This window comes from Euprymna scolopes, chromosome 14, assembly GCF_053919585.1.
Source record: "Euprymna scolopes isolate OS-2025 chromosome 14, ASM5391958v1, whole genome shotgun sequence".
Taxonomy (NCBI): domain Eukaryota; kingdom Metazoa; phylum Mollusca; class Cephalopoda; order Sepiida; family Sepiolidae; genus Euprymna; species Euprymna scolopes.
Window position 1 is genome coordinate 149,765,817 of NC_136495.1, and position 14,754 is coordinate 149,780,570.

General features: G+C 35.9%; 1 protein-coding gene across 1 annotated transcript in view; it reads right to left on the reverse strand.

Moving 5' to 3' along the window:
• The window catches only part of LOC145293285 (vitamin K-dependent gamma-carboxylase-like), a 100,025-nt gene extending 89,176 nt beyond the window's left edge, over positions 1-10,849 (reverse strand). Inside the window, exon 1 of the mRNA XM_080139888.1 lies at positions 10,573-10,849. The gene's annotated coding sequence lies outside the window, so the exon portion shown is untranslated. The remainder of the gene's footprint in view (positions 1-10,572) is intronic.
• Between the last annotated feature and the right edge of the window lie 3,905 nt (positions 10,850-14,754).

Below are 14,754 nucleotides of genomic sequence, written 5' to 3' on the forward strand. Positions count from 1 at the left end.
CCCAAAATATAACGCTCTCTTCCAGTTATAGCCAATTTTTTTTTAATTAAATAAAACAGGTCAAAATAAACAGATAAGCGCATTTTCTTTTACATTTTTCTTACAATCATTGTCATTTAACCAACTGCAGGATACCGTTACTTTTGTGGGGTTGTTTTGAAAATGGCACGGAGATTATAATTTCGTTCCAATTTAATCTTTCTGGTCGAGCCTATTTCGAAAGCCTGTCTTATCATAGATTTGAACTACAAATAATTTATTACATTTTGATTATTACTATCTTAAGACTTAAAGCTTATATTTATTTCATTTTTCTATTTATATATTGAATTAGTTATTTCCAGTCTTATTTAAACTTAGTGCTTTCTTTAAACCGGATGAACCTTTTATAAAAATATGAGTTTAACGTAAAGAACACGAACAAGGTTTTATTCAACTGAATTTCTTCCAGTTTACTAACAAAATATATAAATTTAAAAGAGATATAAATAATAAAATAAAAAGGTTATGTAATTTAAAAGAAATACACGTACTCACAAAAGCAGAACTTTTTTTACACATTTTTTTCTTTAAAACCATAACAATGAGACTAACAATTACCTAGATCTTAGTAATTATTTGTTTTAATAGAACTGTTTTAATTGTACTGTTTACTTAGTTAACCTAAGTTGGTATCACATTTATTTTACATTTACTTTTTTTTTTTAATTATTACTTTTAGACTGTGACGTTTACACCCGGAAGTAATGAGTCACACGTAGGTCGCTTTTATTCATTCCTTTTGGTCAAGATCAAAGTGTAGTATCTGTTCCTCAGATTGCTGCACTTCATTTTCTTGTTCTCTTTCGGTGGAGGAGAAATCCTTCACGACTGAGACAATTTTAATTTTTGTACCTTTTCTCCACGTTAAAAAACGACCCTGGTGTCTAACTCTGTCCCGTGGGAAGGCATAGTAAATAGGTACAATATAATTGTTTATAATTGTACTATTCAGAAATATTATTTATAGTTCGTCCATTTCAGTTAGTATACATTTCCTTTACGCTTAATTAATTTACAATCATTAATATCGTTAAACAATTCCGTTTAAAACCGAAATTATGCCACCCAAACGAAGTAGAAACGAAAGTGAGGAAGAAAGAATGGAAAGATTGGAAGCTAATAGACTAAGAGTTGCTGCAATTCGCTCCAATGAAAACAATTCAGATAGAGAAAGACGTCTAGAACTTAACAGGATACGTCAAAGAGAAAGGAGAGCAAGACTGTCAGATTTGGAAAGAGAAACTCAACGTGAAGCTAACAGAACTAGACATGCTGTAAGGCGGTTAAATTCATCACAAGATGAAATTCAAGAAAGGCAAAGATATGCACTGGAAAGAGAAGCAATATTACGATCGAATGAATTATATGAGGTAAGTAGACGTACACAAGGTCAGTTGAGAGTGGCTCAACGACATCAGAATGAATCGGAAACCCAACGAAGCTTTCGCCTATACCAAGGGCAACAACGAGAGGCTGCATGGAGAGAGAGTATGACTTTGCCCCAGCAATTGACAGAAAACGAGGCAGCTAGACAACGAATGACTGCTTTGAGACACCATGAAATAGAACACTGCAATAGAAAAGGATTGCTCTACAACAAAAATGACTCTCTCACTACAGCTGATATAGGAAAAATGGACAAAGTATGTCAACATTGCTCAGCTGTAAAATTTAAAGGAGAAACCCCTGGTTGTTGTTGTTCTTCTGGCAAAGTTGTGCTTGATAGCTTTCTACCACTGCCTCAGTTGCTTCAAGATTTGCTCTCCGGCAATGGTCCCATCTCTAAAGATTTTCTGCAAAATCTACGCAGTTATAACAATTGTTTTGCAATGACATCATTTGGTCACAAAATTGCGGCAGTACATGGGTGGAATCCTTCTTTTAGAATTCGAGGCCAGGTTTGCCACCAGATTGGGAGTCTTTTACCACCTGAAGATGAAACAGCAAAGTTTATTCAAGTCTACTTCTTGGATAGTCTGGAAGAGGAACTACATAATCGGGGACGTGACAGTAGACTCAATAGAGACATTCTCCAAAGTCTGACTGAATTTTTACATGAGAACAACAGCTTTATTTGTCAGCTGAAAACAACAAAGGAGAGGATTGAAGAAGAACACTTGATAGAACATAAAGTTGTCATAAGGGAAGACCGAAGGCCGCAAGAAGAGCATCCACGGCGATTCAATGCTCCAACAACAACGTATGAGATTGGAATATTAATGGGGAATGAACCAACAGCTAACCGGGATATTGTCTTGCGTTTTAGAAATGATACATTAAAATGGATCTCCGAACTACATCCCCTCTACGATACTTTAATGTACCCGTTAATGTACCCCTATGGTTCTCCATCTTACAACATCTACATGAAGGCATCCAATGGGCGAAAAGTTACCCAACAGCAATTTTATTCGTACCATTTAATGACTCGGCCTGGAAACTATTTTCTCTGGTACCGAAGGCTATTTCAACAATGGCTGGTGGATGTGTACTGCAAGATTGAAACAGAACGTTTACAGTTCCTGAGGCGTGAGCAACAGACCCTGAGAGCTGACAATTATAGCAACTTGAGAGATTCAATTCTTAGGGAGGATGGGAATCCAGAACAGTTTGGTCAATGAGTTGTACTTCCGGCAACTTATACAGGAGGCCCTCGATACATGTTTGAGCGTCAAAGTGATGCCATGGCATATGTTCGGCGAATGGGCCGAGCCGACCTCTTCATCACGTTCACAACAAATCCAAAGTGGACAGAAATTACAGAAAATTGTCTTCAAGGGCAAGACCCTCAGGATCGTCCAGATATTGTTGCCAGGGTTTTCAGGCAGAAGCTAAAAAAGTTACTTGAATTTATTAAAAAGGGAGGATTTGGCAGGTTGAGGGCTTTCCTGTACAGTATTGAATATCAAAAAAGAGGACTGCCGCATGCACACATCCTCACCTGGCAGGCCCCAGAGGACAAACTTCTACCAGAAAAAAATGGATCTCTGCATATCTGATCTTCATGCTAAAGTGATGGCACATATGGTGCATGGACCTTGTGGACCATTTAATCCAAATTGTCCATGTATGATTGACAACAAATGTTCCAAAAAATACCCAAAAGAATTTCTTCAGTGTACCGAGCAAGGCCAAGACTCTTACCCCAAGTACAGGCGAAGAAAACCAGAAGATGGAGGCCAGACTGGTACAATAAGGATGAAGAGAAATGGTCGGTATGTTAATCAAGAAATAACAAACCAGTGGATTGTTCCGTACAACAAGGTCCTCCTTCAGCAGTTCAACGCTCACATTAACGTAGAAATGGTCGGTATGTTAATCAAGAAATAACAAACCAGTGGATTGTTCCGTACAACAAGGTCCTCCTTCAGCAGTTCAACGCTCACATTAACGTAGAAATTTGCAGCTCGATCCAAAGCATCAAATATGTCCTCAAATACGTGAATAAAGGATGTGATCAAGCAGTGTTTGAACTACAAAGAACTGATGGAGCAGCTAACCAACAAGGCCAAGTACAAAGTCACATTGTGGATGATATCCAGCAGTTCCAGAATGCAAGGTATGTCGGCAGTTCAGAGGCGGCCTGGAGGATATTGGAACATCCCATCCATGAACATTTCCCCCCAATTGTACAACTTTCTGTTCATCTTGAAAATGGGCAGCGTGTCATGTTCTCAGCTGATACTGCTCTGGAACGAGCCCAAGGTCCACCGCCTGCCACAACTTTGACAGCATTTTTTCAACTCTGCCATGAGGATGACTTTGCAAGGGGTCTCAAATACGTAGAAGTCCCTGAGTTTTACACTTGGAACAAATCGACAAAGAAATGGATGAGAAGAATGCGTGGGGTACAAGTTGAAGGTACTGAAAATGATGATGTATGGAAGGCACCATGCATTGGGAGAATCTACACGATTAGTCCAAAAGCAGGGGAGTGTTATTTCTTACGCCTATTGCTCAATGAGGTTGCTGGTCCAACTTCATTTCAAAATTTGCGAGCATACAATGGTCAGGTGTTTGAAACATACAGAGCAGCGTGCCTTGCTCGAGGCCTTCTAGAAAATGACCATCACTTGCATCAAGCAGTAGGAGAGGCAAGTGCCACTCAATCACCTTCAAATTTGCAAAGCCTATTTGTGATAATTTTAACAGCCTGTGAGCCAAGAAATCCTCTTGAGATCTGGATGGCTTTTCGTGATGTAATATCTGAAGACATTCTTCACAGATACAGGCAAGAAGTTAACAATCCAGAAGCAGATTTTAATGAGGACATCTACAATAAAACTCTTTGTCTAATTGAAGAAAAAGTTCTCCTTATGTGCGGTCAACCATTGGCAAGCTATGGATTACCTGCACCAACGCAAGGGAGAGATGAAAGACTCACGAGAGAGTATCAACGTGAAGTTACTTATAATCTTGAAGAACTTTCCCTACAAGCAGAAAATATGCAAGAAAAACTGACCGATTCTCAAAGAGAAGTTTACAATTCATTCATGGCAATGTTGGAAGCACAAGGTGAAATGAACAAAAACATGATGTTTCTTGATGCTCCAGGTGGTACGGGCAAGACTTTTGTAATCAATTTGATCCTTGCAAAGATTAGATCCATGAGAAAGATTGTGCTTGCAACAGCATTCAGTGGCATTGCTGCTACTCTACTACAAGGTGGCCGCACTCTTCACAGCACTTTTAAAGTACCCTTGGATACTCATCGAATGGATCAGCCAGTTTGCAAAATTACTGGTAACTCAGCCTTGGCAAATGTAATTAGAGACACCTCTGCAATCATTGTAGACGAAGCCCCAATGACGCACAAGAGTGCTTATGAAGCAATTGACCGAACACTGCAAGACATCACAGGAAACAAGAATCCCATGGGTGGCATTCCAACCTTATTTTGCGGTGATTTCCGTCAAATCCTCCCAGTGGTTAAAAATGGCACAAGGGCTAACATTGTCAATGCAAGTTTGAAACAATCCTATCTCTGGAGGCACGTTATAGTGAAGAGACTGACTACTAATATGAGAGCCTATATCTCTGATAACACAGCTGCAGCAGACTTCTCAAAATTGCTTCTCCAAATCGGTAATGGTCAGTTTCCTATCACTTCTTCACCTGACACAATTAAGATTCCAACTGCGCTTGGTAAATGTGTCGGTAATCAGAAGCAACTGAAAGACAAAGTGTACCCAGACCTGCAAAACAATGGAAAATCACCGGATTGGCTTGCTGAGAGGGCTATTATTTCGCCATTAAACAGCAATGTGAATCATTTGAACAATTCAATAATGGATGAATTTCCAGGAGACACAAAGCAATACAAGTCAGTTGATTCGGCTACTAATGAATATGAAGCTGTTCACTACCCTGTGGAGTTTTTAAACTCTTTGGAGATATCTGGAATGCCTCCACACATTTTAAATCTCAAAATTGGATCGCCAATCATGATTCTTCGATCCTTGGAACCGCCAAAAACAACAAACGGAACCAGATGTGTTATCACCAGATTGCACACCAATGTACTTGAGGCCACCATTTCTTGTGGTCCCTACAAAGGCGAAACCGTTCTACTGCCAAGGATCCCCTTAGTTCCATCGGACTCAGAACTTCCATTTAAATTCCGGAGACTCCAATTTCCTGTGAAGGTGTGTTTTGCAATGAGCATAAACAAAAGTCAAGGTCAGACATTTAACACCATTGGCGTAGACTTGACATCAGACTGCTTCAGTCACGGTATGTTCTACGTCTCCATCAGCCGGACAGGAAGTTCAGAAAAACTCTACATTCTGGCTCCAAATCAAAGCAGCAGAAATGTAGTTTACCCTGAGGCTCTTCAGTGAAAAGTTCGAGAAATGGATATGAGGAAAAACTGACATGATCTGATTGTGGTAAGTTTTTAGTATTGAATGTGCAAGATAAAATTTAAGCAAGAGTTGAAAATTACTTCAATGAAAAATTTACTATGTAACATCAAGTAACCTTCCTTTTGATGAAAATGTTTTGTGAAGTTCCTGATTGAATTTCAGTCACTACAAGAGGTAGTTAAAATGTTAATCACCTTATGCAATCGTTGCTCTTACAACATCAACTTACTGGAAAGGTGCCCACAGATTTTGGTACCCGAGTGCGCAACAAAGCTCCGTGCGAAGCACGGGTATCTTTGCTAGTATATATATATATGTACACATATATATATATATATGTACATATATATATGTACATATATATATATATGTACATATATATATATATGTATATATATATATGTACATATATATATATATATGTACATACATATATATATATATATGTACATATATATATATATGTACATATATATATATATGTACATATATATATATATGTACATATATATATATGTACATATATATATATATATATGTACGTATATATATATATATGTACATATATATATATATGTACATATATATATATATGTACATATACATATATATATGTACGTATATATATATATATATACGTACATATATATATATATATATATATATATATGTACGTATATGTACATATATATATGGTGATGATTGTCACTTGACAGAAGAAGATCATCTTTCCCTTGCTTTATTGTTGATTACTCATTCCTTTTCATGTACTTTTGAAATATCTTTTTCGTTTTTTTTTTATATACATATATATACAACTTATACACACATACATATATACATGTGGAGATGTGATTAAGATGCATCAATTCCTATTTTCTGTGGGAACGAAGGTGGCTCTCCAGAACAGCCCTGCTCTTACACAGTCTGTTGCAAAGGTCACATTTAAGCTGAGATTGAGGGATGCCAACTGGTGCTGCTCTACTGTGGACGCTCATATGACGCTTTAGGCCTCCACTCGATTTACAGACCACAGAGCAAACAGAACATCTGTGCCCTGCAAAATTTACCCTATCAAAGAAAGATTGATCTCCATGTGAACGCTTGTGGCTAGCTAGGCCAGCTCCGGATAAAGTCATTTTACCACATAAATCACAGGTGTGGTTCTGCATGAAATCCTCCGACAGACCTGATATATCTGACAGATTTTTCTTCCGGATATCACGCTTCATTTTATTTATATGCGGGTATACATATTACTTGAGGGAGATGAACGTCTCTGCCTTGCATAGTTTCAGGTCACCCTTGGGCAAGGTGTAGTACCTGTTAGTCTCCCTCTCAAGTTCTGGAGGGTTACTATATTGTAAGAACTAGGGATATATATATACATATGCATGTTTGCTTGCTTATGTGTATGTGTGTGTATATGTCCAGCTGCCGGAGAGGTTAAAACCCCGTGATAATAAAACATGCACACTATACCACTGCTCAGTCATCTCATTATTTCAATTTGTCACTGTGCAACCTGTGGTAGGGTGCGAGAGGGTACAATATGTGTAGCACAAGCATGTTGTGTTGTGATCGTTATACATATATATACATTTGTATATATATACACACATATATGCACACACTACACATACACACACACATATATACATGTATATATATATATATATCCATATATATACATATATATATACTTATATATCTATACATATATATACATAGATATATCTATATATATGCAGCTAGACAACTGTCTGTCTAGCCGCACTGATGAGCTGTGATACAGCGAAACAGTACTGTATGTGGATGACTCTCTCTCTCTCTCTCTCTCTCTCTCCATATATATATATATATATATATATATATATATATATAGTAGGTAGTAGTTTGCTTGAAGCATTGTTGGTAAAGAAATATATAGAATTTTTTTTTAAAGGCGTCTACATTTGTTTGTTTTCCTTCCTTTACTTTCATAATTCCGGTCTTTCCCCGCATTGTCTTTGGCTTTAAAAAAAAAAAATTCTCTCTCTCTCTCTCTCTCTCTCTCCCTCTCACTCTCTCTCTCTCTGTCTCTCTGTCTCTCTCTCTCTCTCTCTCTCTCTCTATATATATATATATATAAAAGTGAACGTGTCTGTGTCTGTGTGTCTGTGTACATTTCCCTACGCAATAACTCTGTCAATTCTTAGTCTACAGACTCGAAATTTAATATGCAGGGTACTGAGATTTGAGGAAATCGATGTGATCGGTTTTTGGCCAGAAATTTGTCGATTAAGGGGTCAAAGTTCAACGATTTGACCTTTGAGAACTCTACCAAACTCCTCCGACAATTTTGGATCTACGCACTTGAAATTTTAGATATAGGTCCCTTGGACATGGATCTAACTTAATAGCTTAATTTGAGCCCAAAACAATAAATTTTAAGCGGTCATAATGGGGGTCAAAGGTAAAAGAAATTTGACCTCTGCGGTCTCTTCCAAATTACTCAGACAATTTCTGGTCTAAATATTTGAAATTTTACATAAAGTGTATTCAGAGATAGGGCAAGCTTTTTCATCAGTTTGAGTCGAAAATTTTTAGTTACCGATATATAAATGTATGTATGTATGTATGTCTGTTTGCATGTCTGCCTTAAACTTTCAATAGAGGCAACGGATTTTACCAAGATCAGTATCGTTTTAAAGTTCGACCTTTCATACGACAAATATCGAAAAATTGGCTAAAAATATTAATATCTTCCATTTCAACTAGGCACTTTTCTACAGGGGGGGGTAACTTTTTCGCCGATATTTTTTAAAGTTATCCTCTCCTTTAGATTGTCTAGCCTTAATTTTAAAAAATGTCGCTTCCGGTTTGGCGGTGGTCGTAACAGCATAAACGTTAGGTTTTACTCCATTCTTTTCCTCCTTTGCGGTACGGGTTCGAGCCTGCCTTCCTACTACCACTTTTTTTTTTTTTTTTTTGCTCAACATACATATCCAAACACCCGGGCAACGCCGGGCTGAAATTCTAGTATATATATATATAGGTACTTCATCTTTTTTGTTCTCGGTCAGTGAAGGAGAACTCTTTCTAAACTGAGGCAACTCAAATTTTTGGTCCCAATCCAGAATGTCCATTTTTGAGAACCTGGATCTTCCTCACATGTAAAACTGACCTTGTGTCTAACTCTACCTTCATGTCTAGGCAAATAAATAAGGACAATAATTCTCATTTTATTTATTTATTTATTTATTTATTTATTTATTTACGGAGTGGCGATGCGGGAAATCCATTTTCCTGTAAATTTCCTGGAGTATCCAATTGTGATTCTACTTATAAACAAATAAAATATTTTGTACTTATACAGAATACGGACTGTGCAAAAAATAATTATAACATTATTTAAAAAGCATGGAGAGGGGGGACTTTGTTAACTATTCTGTACTTTCACCTTACAATTTAATAAACCAAAGATAAAATAAAAATTGAATTTAACTTGAAAATCGTTGATGCAGAAAAACAGGGGAAAAAATTCCTATCTAAAAAAAAGCACAGTCCGTCAACAGCACAGTGGCACAGTGCAGTGCACAAAAGTACCAAATGTTTTGTCATCGGACGAAATATTATATTTATAAAATTATTGTTTTCTCATTCGAAAACAGCAAAAACTAACTAGATTCCGGCTTTCATAAAAATATGTTTGCATATCCGAATGATGACATGGAACAGGTGGCTGCTCCAGTGCTCCATCCACTTGCAAACTAATAAGACAAAACAACAACATAACATCAGGTAAGACGAACAAACTTTAATAAATTATTCTAATTAAAGAATTGGAACCATTGTTTTGTCTGTCTTATTATTTTAAAGAGAAAAAAATATGTAAAAATAAGATTAATGATGAATGGACATTGAGCAATGCAATGCATATATATACTAGCACATGTACGTGATACTGATAGACCTGAAGAATATTGCCCGCCCCTCTCTTTAATTTTTTTTTATTTTCGTCGGTTTTCAATTATTTTAGCAGGTTATTATCGAATGGACACTAGTATACCAGATTATCAAGAAAAATGAAGAAAAGTCAACATTTAAATATTTGTAAGGGGTGCTCAGTTTCTAATGCAACGTTATAGTAAATCGATCAGTCATTTTAGAACCACTCGACGTTTTTAAACCAAATTTCGCGAATTTAGCCTTTTTCTATTAGTTTAGCCTTTTATATCGATTATTTTATGAAGTGAATTTTTAAAAAAGGCTAAATTCGCGAAATTTGGCCTAAAAAAGTCGAGTGGTTCTAAAATTGGTGATTGATTTACTAGAACGTTAGATCAAAAATTGAGCACCCTACAAATATTTAAATATTGAATTTTTCACTTTTTTCTTGATAATCTTGTAGACTGGTCCATTCGATAACAATCCGTTAAAAAAAAAATGAAAAGAGGACGAGAATAAAAAAGAATAGCGAGGGGGCAAGATTCTTCAGGCCGCCATGTACGTTTATGTTTAAAAAAAATAATAATAATAATAATAAATACCACCGAGGGGAAGTAAGAAAAAAAAAAGTCACACATTGAAGAAAACTACTAAAGACTAAGTGCGCATTAAACAGATTGGTTAAGTCATTCCTTTTAATAAAAAAAAATATTAAAAGACAAATAGTTTTACTTACTGTTTACGCAGACAGAGCGACAATCGATTGCACCACGGTTTAGTCTGCGAGGGGAAGAATTTTTAAGAGAAATTTACGAATATGTTGATAGGGATGCGGAAACTGCGTGTGTATATGTGTGTTCGTGTGTTCGTTCGTGTGTGTGTGGGGGGTACTAAATGTTATATGTGTGGATGTAAGTGAAAATACTGATGTATACTTTCTTGCGTGGCTGAGGCTGACAACGGGCCGATGACGATGTGCGCGAGAGGGGATGAGTGTATCAAATAAGAAAGAGAGAGAGAGGGGGGAGGGGGGGTTCCAGTCAGCAGCAGCCAATGATGGTGTTGCCATAGTAACACGTACAGACTTGACTTTAGTCGGCTTTATCAACATTTACCCCCCCCTCATTGCACTGATAAAAAAAAAAATGCAGATGGAAAGAGCAAAGAATAATTGAATGAATGAATGAATTTTTTTTTCAATTATTATTGAAAAAGCGTGAAAAACCGAGAAAAGGGAAAGCATTGTTGAAAAAGAAGAAAATGAAAAAAATAATTAAGAAAAAATAATTGCTTTGATTTTTTTTTTTTTGTCAACAACAACAAAATCGTTTAACACGGAAACATTTGTGAAATAAAATCAACAACAAAAACAGGAATACACAAACACTCGTACAAGGAATTCACACACACACACACACACACATACACACACACACACACACATAAATACACGCGCGTGCGTGTGTATTTATGTGTGTGTGTGTGTGTGTGTGTGTGTGTGTGTGTGTGTGTGTGTGTGTGTGTGTTTATATGCATACATATGATTCATATTATGAAGAAGAAAAAGAGAGAAAAAGAAGAGAAAAGAATAAAAGGCAGGAGAAGAAAAGATAGAAGGGAAGAAAGAAGAAAAAAGAGGGAAGAAAAATGAAAAGAATATAGAAAAAATAAAGATGATAGAAGATCAAGAAGAAGAAAAAGAACAAGAAGAAGAAAAAGAAGAAGAAGAACAAGAAGAAGAAGAAGAAGAAGAAGAAGAAGAAGAAGAACAACAACAACAACAACAAGAAAAAGAAGAAGAAGAAGAAGAAGAAGAAGAAGAAGAACAACAACAACAACAACAACAACAACTTTATAAACCTGAGTTGTTTTGATTTCTCATCATCAACAATCGATGATATTACTGTTTAGAATCGATGGAAGTTTTCGGAACAATAACAAGAACACCACAAAAGTACCGAATTTACTCTTTGTTCACAATACTGAACTTAACAGAACACTAGTTTCTTTTCGTTAACCCTAATTCTCCGTTAACAGAGTAGATTACTCCACTCCACCGATAAAGTTAGATTATTAGTCGGAGTCTGACATTATTCCGTTTGTAATGGGGTGAGGATATTTTCAAAAAGGTAAAAATTGAAGTTTCTGGATTTTCTTTTTTTTTAATTTAAATTATTAGGTTGTTGCAAAAAAAATTTTTTTCCAGTTTATAGAAGTGGCATTTTAAAACGATTGTAATTTATTTGATGCATTTATTGTTCATACTTAAAAATATCACCATCATTTAATTTATAACTTTTTATTTAAAATTATTAAAACATCATATTTTTTTCTGCAATATTCTCATCCAAGTTGACCTGAAAACAACCTTTTTTAGTCAATAAAAAGGGAAACATCTTCCATCATGATAATGCCCCTCTCCACTCCGCACTACTGACCAAAGATCTCCTTGGAGAATTTTGTTTAGGAAATCTTGTCTCATCTTGCATATTCTTCCAACCTCGCTCCCTCAGACTATCACCAATTTCGATGATTGAAAAACCATTGAAATGGTCTTAAATTAACATCACGAAAAGAAATTAAACACAAGTTAGGTTTTAGCATGAAATATGAATCCAAGAAATTTTACAAACGAAACATTAAAGCTCATTGACAGATGGAATCAAGTTATAGAGACCAACGACCGTTATTGTTATGAATAAAAATGTTCAGCAAACAACTTTTCATTTACAAGATGAAATTTTAATTCGGCAAAATCTTTTGCATCAATCAAATATTTCAGTATTTTTCACAGTTATTTTTTACAGTCTTTTGGGGCGCGTCTACGCATCATGGTAGAAAGCTGATGAAATTCTGTATTTACATATAAATCTTAATCTTGAATCTATTTTAGTATATAACTATCCAATCGATGCCAAAAAAATTGCCATTTTATAGAAATGTCTTTTTAAAACGATTGTAATTTATTTTTTGCATTTATTGTTCATACTTAAAAATATCACGATGATTAATTTACAACTTTTTTATTTTCAGATTATTAAAACATCGTTCATATTTTTTCTGCAATATTTCCAGCCACGTTGACTCGAAAATGACCTTCTTTAATCAACAGAAAGGGATCCATCTTCCATCATGATAATGCTCGTCCTTACACAGTATCACCATCATTTAATTTACAACTTTTTTATTTTCAGATTATTAAAACATCGTTCATATTTTTTCTGCAATATTCCCAGCCATTTTGACTCAAAAATGACCTTCTTTAATCAACAGAAAGGGATCCATCTTCCATCATGATAATGCTCGTCCTTACACAGCACTACTGAGCAAAGATCCCCTAAGAGAATTCGCTTGGAAAATCTTGTCCCATCTTGCATATCTTAAGTTAACACCACGAGAGGAGATTGAACATGAGTTAGAGATTAATATTTCACATTAAAACCTAAATAATTTTACAGGTGATGCGTTTATATATAAGCTCATTCACAGCGTCTCTTCTGTGGGAAAGAAGTTGCAGAGAAGAGAAGCATATCTTTCTTGTGATCTCTTGGTCTTACCTGGTCCCAGGACAATTAATCATCTAGTCTGGTTGAGTATCTAAGTGCTGTTACTTTATCACTAGGGAAACGTGCATCATTCCTTACATGAGTCAGCATGGGTAGCCATGTTGGGGGAGTCTTATTTAGCTTTTGACGGCTATGTTAGTTTGAATATTTGGTCAAGGTTTACTTGCTAAGGTGAAAGCCTTATGTTCTTATGCTAATCTTATGTTCAAATTCTTGTACAAAGAGACTGGTGCCTAGCATGTAATTCAAACTCTTCTAGTGATGTGTGTATATATGTGTGTACGTATACGTGTGTATGTATGTGTGTGTCTAAGAGAAAGAGAGAGCAGAGATAGAGAACATATATATAGGCAAGCAATAAATAAGTAGATGATACAATGCTGAATAATTAAGTATATAAAACTATCGAGAGAAAGAAAGAGGGTGATAGAGATAGATAAATAGATAGACAGACAGACGGAGAGGTGGAGGCGAAGAGATTTTGGTTGAAGTTTTTTGTTTTGTTTTTTACTGTAGAGTGAAAGTAGGTAAAATAAAATTTCTGAAACGGTACTCACAAAATGCAAAGCTGCTACTGGAAGGTTGTCATCGATTTAGATTCGGTGAGAGCAGGAGTGTATGGGACAAATTTATCTCGAAGGGAGATAATTGGCTGCAACAACAGGAGATGTTGTGACCCCCTCAGATGTCCACTTGATCATACATCCAAAACAAGGAATTTCTTATGACATGGATTTCGGCCAAAAACAGATATATGTCTAGCATCTCTAAGTTGCAGCATGAGTTCCAAGCTAATCGACCTCTGTGACCATGGACAAACTTTGTTCATAAATTCTACTCATGATACGTCAACAATTTCAGGAATATATAAATACATTACATTCGTGCAATTCATAGTTTTATTTGTCTCTTTAACTCAGACAACGCATTTTTTTTTAATATTGCATGAGGATGATTCTTGATTTTTGTCATGTATTTTCATATATATATATATATATATATATATATATATATATATATATATATATATACGATGCTTCCATTCAGTCTCAAGAGATAATGGACACCCCTGTAAGGGTAGCTGTATGTGTAATTGTGAAGCAAGGGTTGCACAATCCCAACCACACTTCTCATAAATCGGCACTGTTTGGGTCCAGTTGACAGGGGAAACCTAAGACTGACTGGAAACAATGCCGAGATAAGCGGAGATCCCCACTACCATGTCTCCTTCTCCAACATCAGGGGTCTACGTTCCAACCTTCCAGAGGTTGAAATCCAACTACAGGAGACTAAACCAGGCCTATTATTCCTAAGCAAAACTGGCATTGGACAGACTATTTCCCTAAATGAGT